General features: G+C 42.7%; 1 pseudogene; it reads right to left on the bottom strand.

The window, feature by feature from the left end:
- Positions 1-403: 403 nt before the first annotated feature.
- LOC148029971 (peroxisomal hydratase-dehydrogenase-epimerase-like) lies at positions 404-7,259 on the bottom strand (annotated as a pseudogene).
- Positions 7,260-17,317: the final 10,058 nt, after the last annotated feature.

Here is a 17,317-nt window from a genome sequence, read left to right as displayed (position 1 = left end):
AGTCTTAGGGGCGTCCCAATCCAAGCACGTCGATATGTACACGACAAACCTGGTTCTTCACAGCTTCTTCGATAAGGCACTCCGTGTCAATGAAGACCACATATAAAGGGTTAGTGTGGTTGCCTTGGTTGTTGCTGATCATCTACACCCGAACATGCTGACAGATGCCGACGCAGAAGTAGGTAGTCCCGAGGTCAATCTCGATGGCAGTGATCCCTCTAGCACAGCTTCTGCGTCCTATGTGCGAACTCCTTGTTCACCAACTTTGTGTTAGCTTCTAGTCCATCCTAGCAGACCACTACATATGAAACACTCGAATTCACTCGCGCTGTCTATTCATCACGGCAGTCCTCTTCTCCTTGTACTGACTCGGAATGCAGCGCCTTCTTCTCATTGTGCTCACTCAATCGCAGATTGAGTCCTGATTCTGCATCGCTTCTGCTACCTTCACAGCGGCTTCCTCGGTTTGTTGTTGCTGCAAAGCAAAGCATATGTAATCCTTGCAACTTCTCTATCTCTTTTTCAACATTGGCAATGGCCTATAACAAAGCCATCCCATAAAAATACTGCCCTCTATGCTGATCCCCCCCTACTTCCTCCAAAGCTTGTTTTCCTCCTCTTTCCCGTTGCTTTTTATTCTCCCCAGCCCAATAAAGCTCTTCTCTCTGACAAGAAAAGCCGCTTCTCCCCACGCTAATGTTGCAGTAATATTTTTTTTAAATGCATATTCACGAGCTGTCATCTTTGTGAGCCCAATGACACCGGCTTTTTCAGCACTGTAGTTCGCTTAACCTACATTGCCAGCCAAACCAACAACTGATGATATATTTATGATTATTCCCTTTCTCTTCTTCATCATTATCTTCGTAGCTGGCAGAACATCAATAGTACTCCATTTCTCAACTATAGTTTTCATGATGGTATCAACATTCTCCTCCCTTGAAACATCTCAACCACAAATGAGGGCTGAGCCACCCATCTCTTCAATTTGACTAGCGACATCCTCAGCCTCTTTTGATGACTGCGCATAATTGACAAGAACCTTGCAGCCCACACTTCCCAAAGCAAGAGCAATCGCCTTCCCAATGCCTCTAGAAGCACTTGCTACAATTGCAACAAGAGCCTCAACTAACTTTGTAGCTTCCACAGTGGCCTCTTCTGTCATAGTAACCATAGATCTGATAGTTGTTATAGTGGTTGGCCGTATGGTGAGGGGAAACAAGTCCTTTGATACAGAAATATTGGGCACAAATACACACGTACATGTCAACTAGAGCATTACAGATAAGTTCCTCTTGCTCCAAACCTCTCTCCACTATACTGCCCATGTAGAACAAAAATGCCAACACAACAACTAAGTATGTACAAAGTAACAAATGTCACACACACAACTTTGGTGGATTCCACACCTCGGATGCATAGCAATACGACATCCACCCCCTCTGATCCTACGCATCCTCCGAATGGGCCAACTACCCATGATCATTATCATCAAGATCCACGAACAAATCAATCTCTTCATTGTGTATTTTCGGTATATCAGCAAGATTATCTGTCATATCATCTATCTCTTCTATTGGAGTTTCTTCTCGTTGCTCTTCTCTTGCAAAATCTTCCAATGCATAATCCTCATCATCTCTTTTCTTGAAAATCTTGATTCTTTTTCCTGCAATAGGCACTCTAAGCACTGTTCCATCCAATTCTGTTAGCTCATATGTTGCATTATCAAAGACATGCCTGACTATGTACAGTCCAAACCATCTTTTCACCATCTTTCGAAGAATCTGCAAAAACTTTCTCAATTTCTACATGGCTCTAGTGTGGCTTTCATCCCAATAAAATTTCTGCCCCTTTCGAAGCAGCTGATATAAACAATATGCTATGTGTGCAAAATGGGGTATCCAAATCATATAAAACACACATACTCCAATGAATCTTCGTACCTCTGAAGTGGTAGAGCAATATTCCGTAATCTTGCCTATAGCATCCACCTTCTTATCCATAGTCTTGTATTTCGTGTCAACCCTGGATTCATTATGATCCTCTGCATTACTCAAATCTTGCTGTAAATCAGCAATTCTGCACTCTGGTGCTGAATATCCTCAGCCCTCTGCTCTATGGACTGCATAAGAACAACCCTAAACTCTGGATGCTGAAATATTTCAGCAGTAAACTCTGTTGGCTGAAAGTTTTCAGCCCTCTGTGTCTCTGTAGGCTTATCATAATCAGCCGGAGACTTTGTTTGTTGAATTTCTTCAGCACTCAACAGTTTTTGCTAAGTCACCTTAGCCTCCGACTCTATGTGTGATACAAAATCTGCAATTTCATGAAACATTTCCAGGGATTGCACTAATACATTACTGTGACAACTCTCCATATCAGTTTTCAGCATATTTTCCATCTCTGTCATCGTATCTGCACAAACCATACTATCATACATCCCATCTATATGCTCATCATCCTCTAAAATACCTGCATTTTTTACATTTTTCTCCTTCCTGCATATGTACTGCCTAGCAGCTCTAGGAAACTTAGAAGTCTTCTGATAACTCATCGAACTGTTTGCTGAAATTCCAACAAAACTGGAGGAGAAAACACTACTGCTAGGAGGCGAGAACTCCAATCTCCTCTGCTCTGTACCACCATCATCTCGCAAAACATCGGTACCTAATGAAAACCCGAATCCCTCACAATGGGTAAAGGTGCATCTCTAAGAGTATCCCTGTTTCTAACATGGTTTACACACACAATCATAAACTGAACTTCTCTCATACCATCTTTACTGCGAATTCGTGCATAAGTAGATCCATCATCCATTACTTTTGTTTCCATGCGCATCTCTATGATGAATGGCTGTCCAAGAATTATGGGATAAGGGCATGAATCCTGCACAAAGAAATGGAAATCCTCCTCTACATCTCCAATAGAAACCCTGACACTAGGACATGCAGCATATAAATCACCTGCAGTGTTGTTGGCGACTCTCATACGCCACCCATGCTCTACATCCATAGGCCATCTATTACTTTCATAAACTCCACGAACTATGAGATTAATCTCTGAACCATGATCCACCAAAGCAACATAAAGCACCTGTTTCTCTCCAATTTTTACCACCGTTTCTGTAGTTGCCCTAGCCCAATGACTCCGCGAAAAGTGACTACGCGGTATCAAGACAGGCTCATCAGTTTCAGCATAATGCATAGGCTGAACCCTCTTCTCTATCTGTGGAAAAACATAAGCATTCTCAACCATAACCTCATCCTCATCCTCATCCAACTCCCCAATCAAAACTCCCTATGTATCAGTAGTAGGCAATGCATGTCTTTTCCTCTTCAGGACCTCTTGGACCTCTTGGAACTGATCTTGAAACTCTCTTTTTGAGATGCCCAAAACCTTAGAAATAGTAAAAGTCACCTCACTGCCAAGTATCTTGTCATTAAAGATTTTCTTCATGTCCATAGATGTCTCAATATCAGACATCAATCTAAACCCTGGCTGCTTCCTCTCTCTAGGCTCTTGCCTCTTTTCTTTCTTTTGAGCATCTTCCATCTGTCGTTCTGGCCTGGTTTCAAAGACGGTCCTGCAGTAGAGGTGGAGTAACAAACTCACCCCCTCTAGTCTTTTTAGCTGCATTTGGATTCTCTTCATCCCTCTTACGTTTCTTCTCAACAAGTACATCTGCTCCCTGAGACTTAGCCAAGTAGGCATAAATAGTGTACCTATCAACAGGCAAATCCCAACCTGTCTCAAATCTCATGCTAGAACCTACACTAGTCAAAACAGTTTGCTGAATTTTTCCCTTGTTTGCCATCTCTATAGCATAAGTCCATAATGCTGATTGATTCTCTGATCCTTTCTCAATCTGGACTCCATATGTAGAAGCATCTCCTCTAGCTGCCACATAAGAAGTACGTGCAGCCATATCATCCACTAATTTCTTCATTCTGCCTTTCCCAAAATTGGTAGCAACAAGCGGAGCTTCTATTTCAGTCAACCAGCTCTTACCATCTTGTCCCCAAAATACCAAAATCTTTCTCCTTGCATCTTGAAAAGATTCATAATCCTTGCAATGCTGATGGTCAGTACTATCACACCAAATACATCTGCGATCTCTCCTAGGTGCACTAGGAGCACTCCTAGGTGCACTAGGAGCACTAGAAGAAATAGTAGGCACAGTCGAAGCAAACTGCTCTTTCAATTTACCCACCAATTCTGCTTTAACTGACTCCAGTGTCAAATCTGTTATGCCTTTAATTATGTCATCAAGAGAGGAAGGAACCCACGGAGCGGATGGTTTTGGAGCAGAAGGAGCCGGCATCGGTCTTGGAACAGGAGGAACGGGAGGAGTAGAAACAATAGACACTAGCATAGGCCAAGAAACTGGTTGAGGAAGAGAAGAAATAACAGGGATAGAAGCAGGCATAGGAGCAGACGACGGCGTCGGTGTCATAGATCCATTTTGTAGGCGGGTCTTCCATATCCTCCTCTTGGTCAAAGTCAAGACTGCATCCTGGGCATCTTGCCAATCCATTTTAAGACCCATAGGCATCGTGCGATCCTCAAGAAGCTCTCCTAATTCTTCTTGAAGAGTAGGATCTGCAGCTTGCAAGAAAAGCTCAACTTTCTCAACATCCAATGCTCTTTGTTCAATGGCATCAAGCTGACTATACCTCTCTTCAAATTCTCGTATCAACTCTGAAGCAACTAGACCTTTGTTTGCCATGTAGACCCACACTCGGAATGACCGCGGTGTAGCCATCCCAAAGTCCTCAAGGAAATACTCTTCTTTCAGGGCCTTCTTAAAATCTTGCCAATGCGAATTTTGAATATAAAGATCAGTCACTTTTGCCCTCAAGGCGGGTGTGACATAAAGAAGGAAATACTTACTCATAAGTCCTGTTGGTACTCCAAAAATCCCATCTTGATCTCATACGTCTTCAAATAAGTTGAACCATTACGGCCATCAAATAGCTTCTTCTCATTCTCAACTGCTTCAATCGCCTTAGTTGCACAGATTGCATTCTCCTACTCTGAATATAGTTGCCTTTGCTGAGACAACTGTTGTTGATGCAATTGCTACTGCTGCTGCATATACAATTGTGTCTGTTGATTTTGAAGCTGCATATACATAGACATATTCTGTAAAATCAGCTTTAAATCATCCATTGAAGTACTTGAAGCAGCAGTCAATGATGGAGCTCAAGTAGAGGACAAAGCAGTAATCATAGAAGAGGTTGAAACTGATGCTAAAGTATCTCCCATCCTGAAATTTATGCGACGCTTTCACGTCGTGTTCACCAAAGATGTCAAAGGGTTTCGAAAGCAAAGTTGTGACCATAGAGGACCTTGACTAATTTGAGGATAGAAGATCAATCATGTGAATAATCCAATGTCAAAGATTGGTCTCATCATCAACTGGTTCAAGCCTCCAACTTCTTGAAATGCGGCATTCAAACTTGAATGTATGGAATACAAGTCCTCATTAAAGACAAACTCTGAATTAAATAATTTTGGCAACCATAAGGCAATCTCAGAACACAGTCAATAAAGTCCGCTTGAGCAAAAGCAATTGTAATTTTTTCTATCCAGTGCGTAAGGTTTAAAAATGGCAACTAAGTCAATTTTGAAGATATACAAGGCTGCAGCTCACTCAGGGTGAGTTAGAACCAAAAAAGCAGTCCATCTGATTGCTAGTCATTTCCTCTCATGGTGGCTTGAATAGGATCACTAGCTTACATACAATTCTGAATGAAATAAATAGCTTCCACTCTTCAGCAACATCGATGTCCATACATTGCAATATCACTTTATAGACAGGTTTATGTTCTGACAGTGCACTTCAAGTACACAAAAATAGTTCGAAGTCAAGTTGTCAGCCTTTGAATGATGTTGTCATGACAGTCGTCAATTGCCAATTAGTGATCATCACGCCTACTGATAAGATCATTGCCTCCTTCGAAAGGTATAGATAGTGTTCCACTCGAAAGCAATCACAACTTTGATAGCAGCCGTCTTGACAATTGTAGGAATTCCTCTTTCAATACATGCTTTAGTCTTCTAGTAATTGTATATCTAGAATATATGTCTTGCAGTCATAGGGGCGTCCTGATCCAAGCACATTGATATGTACACGACAAACCTAGTTCTTCACAGCTTCCTCGATAAGGCACTCCGTGTCAATGAAGACCACATATAAAGGGTTAGTGTGGTTGCCTTGGTTGTTGGCGATCATCTCCACCCGAACATGCTGACAGACACCGACGCAGGAGTAGGTAGTCCCGAGGTCAATCTCGATGGCGCTGATCCCTCTAGGACAGCTTCTGTGTCCTATGTGCGAACTCCTTGTTCACCAACTTTGTGTCAGCTTCTAGTCCATCCTAGCAGACCACTACGTATGGAACACTCGAATTCAGTTGTGCTGTTTGTTCATCAGTGCAATCCTCTTTTCCTTGTGTTGACTCGGGATGCAGCGCCTTCTTCTCATTATGCTCACTCAATCGCAGAATGAGTCATGATTCTGCATCGCTTTAGCTACCTTCAGAGCGGCTTCCTCAGTTTGTTGTTGCTGCAAAGCATAGCATATGTAATCCTTGCAACTTCTCTATCTCTTTTTCAACATTGGCGGTGGCCTATAACAAAGCCATCCCATGAAAATACTGCCCTCTATGTTGATCGCCCCCTACTTCCTCCAAAGCTTTTTTTCCTCCTCTTTCCCGTTGCTTTTTCTTCTCCCCAACGCAATAAAGCTCTTCTCTCTGACAAGAAAAGCCACTTCTCCCCACGCTAATGTTGCAGTAATATTTTTTTTTAAATGCATATTCACGAGCTGTCGTTTTTGTGAGCCCAATGACACTGGCTTTTTCAGCATTGTAGTTCACTTGACCTTCATTGCCAGTCAAATCAACAACTGATGATATATTTATGATTCTTCCCTTTCTTGTATTCATCATTATCTTTGCAGCTGCCAGAACATCAATAGTGCTCCATTTCTCAACTGTAGTTTTCATGATGGTATCAACATTCTCCTCCTTTGAAACATCTCCACCACAAATGAGGGCTGAGCCACCCATATCTTCAATTCGACTAGCGACATCCTCAGCCTCTTTTGATGACCGCGCATAATTGACAAGAACCTTGCAGCCCACACTTCCCAAAGCAAGAGCAATTACCTTCCCAATACCTCTAGAAGCACCTGCTACAATTGCAACAGGAGCCTCAACTAACTTTGCAGCTTCCATAGTGGCCTCTTCTGTCATAGTAACCATAGATCTGACAGTTGTTATAGTGGTTGGCCGTATGGTGAGGGGAAACAAGTCCTTTGATACACAAAAATTGGGCACAAATGCACACATACATGTCAACTAGAGCATTATAGATAAGTTCCTCTTGCTCCAAACCTCTCTCCACTATACTACCCTTGCAGAACAAAAATACCAACACAACAACTAAGTATGTACAAAGTAACAAATGTCACACACACAACTTTGGTGGATTCCACACCTCGGATGCATAGCAGTACAACATTGTCGAACCTAAGTGAACTACTTTACGTAGAAATGCCAGGTCCGAAGTGGATTCACACTACACTTGGCTCAAGGAGAATGGGAAACGAGAGGGTTGCGAAGCTCAACCTCTCTGCCATAAGGCATAGTCCCATTCCATTCCCCTAAAACAGTGTAAATCGGGATCAGTTATAACTCTAGGTTAACGATCTTGTTGTTCATGTTCTTTGAACGATCTTCCTGCTGCCCATCTTGATTGAGAAAAGTTCCTAACCAACCGGGACCACCCATCCATAGGACGGACCTATAGCCACATCCACCGCATTTTCCTCAGGTTGTTTTAGTTATTTAATTATCTAACACATTTAGTTGGACATGTATCAATCAGCTTTCTTAATTAGCCTTTTAAGCACTAGCTCCTTCACGTAATCATAACACTCACTACAAGATATAGATCTTATATCGACCTTTAAAGCGACGAAAATACAAACAACAAAATTTGCCCCCATCATCGCAAAAAGCGTCATTATTGACGACGCCATAGAAACGTCGCTATTGGCGTCGCTATATGCATCGCATTTGCGACGCATATAGCGACGCAACTAGCAAATTTGCGACGCACATAGCGATGCCAATAGCAACGCGAGCAGTAAATTTGCGATGCAAATAGTGATGGTAACAAGGAAAAAAAAAAATTATGCACATATAGCACTATGTGCTGTATGAGAGCCATACAAAATAGTTTCTGCACTATTGTATACAAATCGCTTGCAAACAAAAAGAATGTATACTGAAATCATAAAACTCATACATGAAATAAATACATGATCGCATAAAAAGCGATTGGTACAATCATGACAGGATATCACTAATACATAGAAAATGTCTACATAGATCAGACGACTAAAAAATAAATGTGTGTGAGCTCCAAGGATCCAATGGCGAGCTACAAATCCTCGTCCCCCGAAAGCTCGTCCGCCACAAAGGAGCATCGAATGGATTCTATAGAAAAAGAAACAACACATCAATCCACCATACAATAATGCATTCAAATATCTCATGGTAACTACGGACAAGAAAGATGAGTGACTTACAGGGCCGTCGCATCTATACAATTGGTCGATCAATGCATTGAGACCGTGCCTCTCTGCATATCGAGTCTCAAGGCCTTGCGGATCGCGATCTGTAATGGAGTGCTGCAAAGAAAACAAAATGCTAACTATTAGAAACATGATTGTTAGTACAAAGAATATTTCAAAAAAACAAACAAGCAAAACAAAAGAGAAACTTATAAAGTCCTCTAAATATGTCCTATGGCCGCCACTCCCAAGATGATGGACCACTCCAGCCTCGAGTCGTGCCCTCGCCGCCTCGCGCTACTGACTCCAACGTCCTAGTGAATCTATAGCCTCCTCCCTCAGTCGGCGCCAGTCGTTTGCATCTAACCACTCAAGCTTTGCAGCCCCACTCTTGATTGCCTTGCATGCGTCGGACCATCTATGTGACATGTATGCACGCATGCAATCCATCATCCAACCCGTAGAGAATCTATCTACTGTGGCTAGCACTGGAAACTCCTCATGCAAGGATGCTACTATGTAGTTCTTGCTCCCCTCTGGTATGTTCTTCCAATGATCCAGGATGTTGTGCCAAAAAAATTGTTGGCACAACTCTCTCATGCGAGCCATTACCCTCCCCCCCTCATCATTCATTATGATGGCTCCTGACCTACTATCAACCAGATATCCATAACCCCTAGGAGTCTGCCTAAGATGGGTCCTCTCCCATCTCCGTCCACGCTCCTGGGCATATCCAGGAGACCCCTCTACATCCGGTGTACCGACGGGGGTAACCTCTCTCGCAGTGGCACCCAAAGGGGTGCCACCAGAAGGGGTGCCACTTGCTAACGGCTGCGCAAAAGCCGAAGTAACTGAAGTAGATGTCCCCACATGTGTGACAAATCTTGGAGGTGATGCAGCTCCAGCTGAACGACGAGACGGAGACATCACATCCCTTTCTCCACAGCAGCATCCCCCTGATCTCGATGCAGTCCCTCCCTCTGGCCCAAGTCGTGAGCGTCGAGATCGTCTGCTCGAAGCTGAAGCATCTGATTGCGCTGAAGCATATCTAGCAGAGCGCCCTGACGAAGAAGGAGACAGCTCCTGGTCTGCCATCTCTCTGAATCTCACGAGCTGGTTTGGACACATGTGTGCCATCATGTCCTGAAACTCCTCATCGCTCATCCCTCAACTCATCCTAAAAATGTCACCTACACAGATAAAAAATGGTGTTAGAATAATCAATTTAAACTATACAAAGTATAGTAATATAAATCATTTTTTAAAAATCCCTCTTAAAATGCATATCTTATGTACCTTTATAAGAGATCTAAACAACGATTTGAGTAAGTGGATGCTCCAAGAATGAAGTATCCTATGGTCCCATGTTAATCTCCTGACACAACTCTGCATACACTGGAAGGTCGATAGACATGTCACCACAAAAGAATGAGTCTGCCTCATTCTCAAAAAATTCTTGGACTCCTGTATTTCCATCATTGTTAGCCGATGCGGGCTCCAAGCTTGCGGCGGCCTCCACCCATTGTGATATCGACCCCTCTATTTGCATATTATCTTCATCTATGCCCGAAACATCGCTTTGATCATATACTCTCGCGCTTCGAGGAGTTGAAGGTATAACATATCACCATTGAGGTTGTCGGGGGTTTGGATAGAAGATTACCTGTTCACAAACACGTACAAAGCGAGTTCAAACCATTGTGATATAATCCATATTGTATTACAATTAGCAAGCAAATGATTCTATGCACCTGTTCACAATGGGCCGGCAACACAAAGGTGTTACACAAATCCGTCCATTTTTTTTCAGAATCTATTTCGAGAAATCTAGATGGACCTCGTCGAACTGTTGCTCCAGCTCCTCCAAGTACCACTTTGAACCACTGCACATCGAATACTATCATGGAGAAGCTACGGTAATCCACCGTAATAATACTTTGCAAGTTCCCAAAATACTTTGCAAGTGACTTGACATAGAAAAACAATGTCAAACAAGTTCCTTTTCAACAGGTTATCATATTTATCTTTGAAATACATAAATTCCAACCCGGAGGCTTATCCACAATCCGCCCGAAGGCTAGCCCGAAGGCTATACAGCAATCCACATGGACTACTAATCCAAGATTCTGCCTGTAGACTAGTATGTGGGCCTCGAGATCCAATCCCGAATCACGTTAGCCTCTTGTGCAGGGCCCGGAACGTGAGGGATTTACGACCAGAGCCCCCCTGGCACCCAAGCATCCTCCTGCTCCAAGTAGCGCTTAACGGAGAGACCTCTCCCGGCAGGCTTGGTCCACCTTCCCGACGCAGTTAACAACCCCTTTGGTTAGGGTCAGGCAGGTAGTCAAGGAAAACTGAAGTTGCCTCTCTCTTCAGTGCTTCATCCTGAAGCATTAGATATACATTTATTCTTTAATTCTTTGATCAAACAAAGCAAAACACTGCTCTTAAATCTATAACAAGCACAATCATTTCCATTGGTCGTTTATTTTTGGCCAACTGCTAAGGAGTGAATCCTTCTTTCCGAATGCATCCAGCACTCGATCCGGGATTACTTCCAACTTGGCAAGATCCCCTATATCTTGGGTTAGGGCGTACCCTATTAACCTGACTTGATCAATACCTTAAGTTTATATGTTATTCCAATTTATTGGCTTGTCCTTTGTTTCCAAGCAATTATCTTTACCCCAGAAAGATACTATATTAGGACGACTATTCATCCTCTTGCAAGATAACTTGTGTAAGAGCCTGCCAATCTCACTCCGAGGAATCTGCCATTCCCTTGTGATCAAATCACAAGATCATGCGACTCTACAACTTGATGCACAAGTGTCGCATCAATTATGGGACTATTTACCCATCGAATGGAGTCATGAAATAATCTATTCCTGATGGCATTAGGCCGTCTTGTCAGTCCTAGGATTTCGAGTTTTATCTTTTTAGCGAGAGATTCTTAGGAAAACCCTAGATTACTTCTCGCAAGTATGTCCTACTGTCCCTACATTTCGTGAATGTGGGCAAGTATTTAGGGTATAGGAGTTTTAGTGTTTTTGGCAATATGTGCGACTAGGTTAATGTCCTCACCGGCTAATCCTAGTGAGTTCCTTGGGATACGTCGCATTGAATTAACCCTTTTCTAAACGAGTACTCCGCGGTTTTAGGTGTTTAGGTTTATGCCAATTTAACCTATCTATTCTTGAAGATAATTACTCTATCATTTCCATAACCACATGACTTATTGTCTACGTGTAAGTTGATTTTCAAATCCTAACTTTTCAGTATAAGGTCAAGCATAGGTTAGGTTATAGCCTAATTCCAATTAATCATTCTAACATGCGAACAAGATTCATACTTAAAACATGCAGCCTTTGTCTACTTTCTTTTTCGAATGAATTTATCGTATCCTGAACTTACACACCCTTTTGTTGGTTAAGTTTTTTAGGCCACTTGCCTGGGGTAAAATCTTCTTCATGCAACCCTAGCAATTTCCTACATTTTCTAGCAGCTTTCTTTAGGAATTATTTCGAAAAAGTTGTTCAATAATGCAATATGTGGTTTATTTCTTCGATGTGTACTATCATAATTCTGGTTTGTAAAAATGGACATTAATCAAATTTCAATTTATTGCAATGCATAAAACTACTTGCTAGAAATGCATATCAATTTTCTGCTCACTTTTTTTTTTGTTTTATTGAAAATACTAATGGCCAAACTCTTCTGTTGTGAGCTAATTCTTTTAAATGAACCAAAGTATTTAAGACGAAAAATGCATCCTATCTCCAAAAATCATCCACGCACGGTTGAATTATAACAACGTAAAATAAAAATTAGGAAGAAAAGCCTCGACTTGTGGTGAGATGTCCACGTGGATGTTAGGAGACGATCCTCCTGCGGTTGCTCCTTGTGCTTTCTTAGGAGCCATCGCGAATGCAGCCTTTTTGTCTTGGATGCAGATTTATGACCTTGGCCGTCTCCTTTTGCATGCGTAGCTCCCCTTTGTGACAGCTTGCACCATCTTTCAGAAATGGTTTTTGTAGAAGGTTTCCTCCTATGAATTTGAGTGGGGAATGCCCACGGAAAGGGTTTTTAAACCCTGGCCTAAAGTGGGCAAAAGGCTTGATTTCAATGTGGTAAGTGGGCTTTTAAACCCCACTTGTGAGGGCAATAGGAAGGCTTACGAAAAGGCCTTTAGATCCCGGGGAGGGAGTTTAAAGTCCTTTGAGGGTAAGGCTTATTAAGGCCACGGAAATGGGCTTTTTCATTTGATCCCAGGGGTAATTTTTTAAGGATTCCCTAGGTGTGAAAACAAAGGGGAAAAAAGGGGAAAAGGAAGGAGTGTATAACCTTGAAGAGGGAATTTCAGGCAGGGGCAAAAAGGGCTTAAAAGAGGCACATGAAGGAATTTTGTATGTGGGGAAAAAGGGCTTTACTGTGCCCACATGAACAAGAGCCTACAAGGGCAATTTATGGGGGAGGGAGATGTAATATAAAGGCTTAAATAGGCCACATGAAGGCCCTTCAAGGAAGCCCATAAGGAAGGGGGCTTCCTAAAGGACTTTTAAAAGCTTCTCAGACGCTTCTGAGAACTTCTGTCCACTTCCACGTGGAGGGCAAGGGAGGCATATTCCGAAGGCGGTTCGGTGGGCTAGCTGTTGGATGATAGGTGGCAGGGCGGACTCTCACAATCCTCCTCTTCCTCCTTCACGGGAGCAGCTCAGTGTACTCCTCGCTTCCCCACGGCAGACTGATGGCGTCGCTCCACGGCAGCCCCCCCTCTCACTCCACACCCACACTCTCCCTCACAGTTGTTGTCCCTCAGCCGTAGCATAATAATCTTCTCCCTCTCTCTCACCACTATGGCAGCAACAATGTACCCGCCCCCTCAATCCTCCCACCATCCTCAATTTAAATAGGTGAGGGGGGGGAATCCTCCCTCCCCTGCGTGGCATCTTGCATGCCTTCTACTTTTAGCAAGCTCCAGCAAGGAGCTTGCTCATACATGTTATTCCCCTCTTCCTCTAGCACGACAGTCAACTGGAGGAGAGGGGATCAATTTTAAAAAATTTGCCATTATCTAATTCAAAAATTATCCTTACGACTTATAAAGGTAGTTCACATGTGAAAGATCAGAATGTTACATTCTCTCCACCTTGGAGGAATGGAGATGTCCTCATCTTGAGATAAACTAGGGATATTGGGGGTTGAGAGTGCTTTCATCTATCCAAGTGGCATCCTCTTTGGGATAATCTTTCCACTGGATGAGGCATTCTCTCAAGATTATGGATCTCAGTTGTCTCTCCCTAACATCTAAGATCCTGTGAGGCCTTAGTTCAAGGACTCCTTGACTAGGCATTACAACTTGTTGATCATCAAGTACATGGTTAGGATTGGGTACATACTTCTTCAATAGGCTGATATGGAATACATTATGAACCTTTAGGTTCTGAGGGAGTTGCATTCTATAAGCATTAGGTCCTAGGCACTTGAGGATCTTGTACGGCGGTCCACACTACCTTGGACTTAGCTTCTTGCAATCTCCTAAGGATAGGTAACTCTTTTTTGGGCGTACGTGAATGAAGACCATATCTCCTTGAAGATTCTATCTTGATGCTTCAAGTCCATGTATGCCTTTTGTCTATCCTTGGCAGCTTGGATGTCCTATCTTATTGACTTTATTTGGTCATTCATCTCCTCCAACATCTACCTTGAAGCTTCAACCCTCAAGGTTGGATCTGAGAAGTTTAGGGGACTTCGATAGTCATGACCATACAATGCTTGGAAAGGGGTCATCTGAATGCTTTCTTGGTAAGAAGCATTGTAGGCAAGCTCAACCAAAGGTAAGTATTGAATCCACCTTTTTGGTTCACGACCGTAGTATGCCCTAAGCATGTCCTCGATGACTTGATTGACTCACTCTGTTTGGCCATCCGTTTGGGGATGGTAAGCTGTGCTAAAACAGAGTTGAGTCCCAATGGCTTCAAAGATGGCTCTCCAGAAGTGTGATGTGAAGAGAGAATCATGATCACTAATGATTCTTCTGGGTAGCCCATGTAGCTTGAATATCTCCTTGATAAACAATCTTGCAATGTCTGAGGCTTTATAGTTTGTCTTTACAGGAACAAGGTGTGCAACCTTAGTAAGCATGTCAACCACAACCATGATGCAGTTGTATCCCACCTGGACTTGGGGTAGGCCAACAATAAAATCCATACTGATGAATTCCCATTTCATTTGGGGAATGTCAAGGGGTTGCAACTTCCCTGGCATTTTTACATGTTTAGCTTTGATACGTTGACAAGATAAACACTCGGTGATATATTTGAGAACGTCACCTTTAAGGCTCTCCCAATGGTAGCTCTTCCTAACTGCATTGAGAGTCTTGGCATAGCTAGGGTGTCCTGAGAAAGGGGAATCATGAGCTTCCCACAATATCTTCTGCTTAAGTGATTGGCTTGCCGGTATGCATAGCCTCATTCTATCGTAGACAAGTCCACTATTGACAGAGAATTCATGATACTTAGCTTGCAGCTTTTGGTCTTGACCCTTTATAGAGATTTCCCTCAGCATCTTTTGATAGGCTGAATCATGGCATGCTTCCTCTCTAGCTAACTCAAGTATTGGATTGTTTTGCATAGATACTTTTGTAGCTAGATATCTAGCCGTTGATGGATTTTGCAAGATTAGGGAATTAAGGAATGCCTTGTGGTGCGACTGAGTGCATCGGCAACTACATTCTCTTTTCTTGGTCGGTACTTGATCTCAAAGTCATACTCCTCCAGCACTTCAATCCACCAACGTTGCCTCATGTTGAGCTCGTTCTGGGTAAAGATCCACTTGAGACTCTTATGATCAGTCACTAGAGTAAACTTGTTACCCAACAGGTAGTTTCTCCAAAGCTTTAGAGCATGGATGACAGCTAACAATTCTAGATCATGGGTAGCATAATTCTTCTCATGACTCTTTAGCTTCCTTAAAGAGTATGCTACAGGATGACCTTCTTGCATGAGCACACAACCTAAGGCAAGTGTACTAGCATCAGTTACTACCTCGAACTCCTTATTGAGGTCTGGAAATTTTAAGATAGATGTTGATACCAAACTTTGCTTCAGTCTATCAAAGTTGGTTCGTTCGGGTGTTGACCATGCAATGGATGTTTGCTTCTTCATTAAGTCCATCAGAGGTGCTACAATCAAAGCATAGTTTTTGATGAAGACCCTATACCATCTTGTCAATCCAAGAAAGCTGTGTATTTCTTTGACAGTTGTTGGTATTGGCCATTCTAGCACATCTCTATCCTTGGATAGGTCCACTGAGATCCCTTCTGCTGATACGATGAATCCCAGATATTCAATCCTACATTTGAAGAATGCACACTTCTTCATCTTAGCATTCAACTTATGTGACCTCATTGTCTCAAGGACAATTCGAAGTTGGGGTTTATGATCTTCTTCCTGTTTAGAATAGACTAAAGTGTCCTCGAAGAAGACGAGCATGAAGTCATCAAGATATGGCCTAAAGATATCCTGCATTAACTTGTTGAAGGTGGCATGCGCATTCGTAAGCCCGAATAACATAACTAGGAACTCAAAGTGTCCATATCTTATATTGAAGGCCGTCTTTGGGATATCTTCTTCCTTGATCCTTATGTGATAGTAACCAGACCTTAGATCAATCTTGGAGAAGATCTTTGCACCCTGAAGACGATCAAGAAGCTCATCTATTCTAGGAATAGGGTACTTGTTCTTGATAGTTGATTTATTCAACCCTCTGTAATCAATACATAGTCGAAGTGTTCCATCTTTCTTTTTCTGGAATAGTACTGGAGCTTCCCATGGTGAACTGCTAGGATAGATGTAGCCCTGATCTAGCAGTTGCTTGAGTTGTTCCTTCAGCTCAATTGCTTCTTGTATGGACATTCTATAAGGTCTCTTTGCAATTGGCACAGCTCCTGGTACTAGCTTGATCTCATGATCCACTTCTCTTTGAGGCGAGAGTTCTGTCAACTCCTTAGGAAATATGTCCGCGTATTCCTTTAGCCAAGAGGGTCCTTCACTAGATTCCTGCTTCTGATCGAACTTGTTGAGCTTAATCAAGTAGATAGGTAGTCCTTTTCTGACTCACTTTATGATCTGAGATGCTTTGGCCAATTGGATTTTTGGCACTCCAGCCTCACGTTGATTTGTGACTAAATCCCCTTCAAAGTTTCCAAAGGAAATTTGACCCTTTCCACAATGAATGTGGGTGTCATTAGATTTAAGCCAATCCATTCCAAGTACACACTCATGGATGCCTAGATTCATGACTCTGAATTTGACCGAAGTCATCTTTCCTCCCAAAAAGAACTCCACCTTAGCAGTTTGCCTGGTTCAAGTAACCTCACGACCATTTGCCAGTTCCACAAGCAAGATAGGTGCTTCTATTGTGGCTATTCCTAATATTTTTATACAAGCTGGTGAGATAAAGGAATGTGTACTGCCAAAATCAATCAAGGTTTTAAAACCTTTACCTTGGTAGTCTGACGGTAGTTGAATCACCGAGAACTGGCGATTGGCCCTTTCTTGTGAAGAGCATCATGGACTGTCGCCCTTTCAAATTCGAAGTCCATGGTCGGATCTTCTTCTTCTTTGCACATTTTCCTATTGGCAATGCAAGCGATTCTTCCTCTGCCTGGGGTAGCGGCTCCCTGACCACAGCCCATTCCTTGAAAAGGTGCTTGGCGATGTCCTCCTCCAA

The sequence above is a fragment of the Lygodium microphyllum genome, chromosome 10 (genome assembly GCF_053477565.2).
Source record: "Lygodium microphyllum isolate KBCC chromosome 10, Lygodium_microphyllum_v1.1.10, whole genome shotgun sequence".
NCBI lineage: Eukaryota > Viridiplantae > Streptophyta > Polypodiopsida > Schizaeales > Lygodiaceae > Lygodium > Lygodium microphyllum.
The sequence above is the reverse complement of the archived record's forward strand: the minus strand, read 5'-3'. Positions and strand labels throughout refer to the sequence as shown.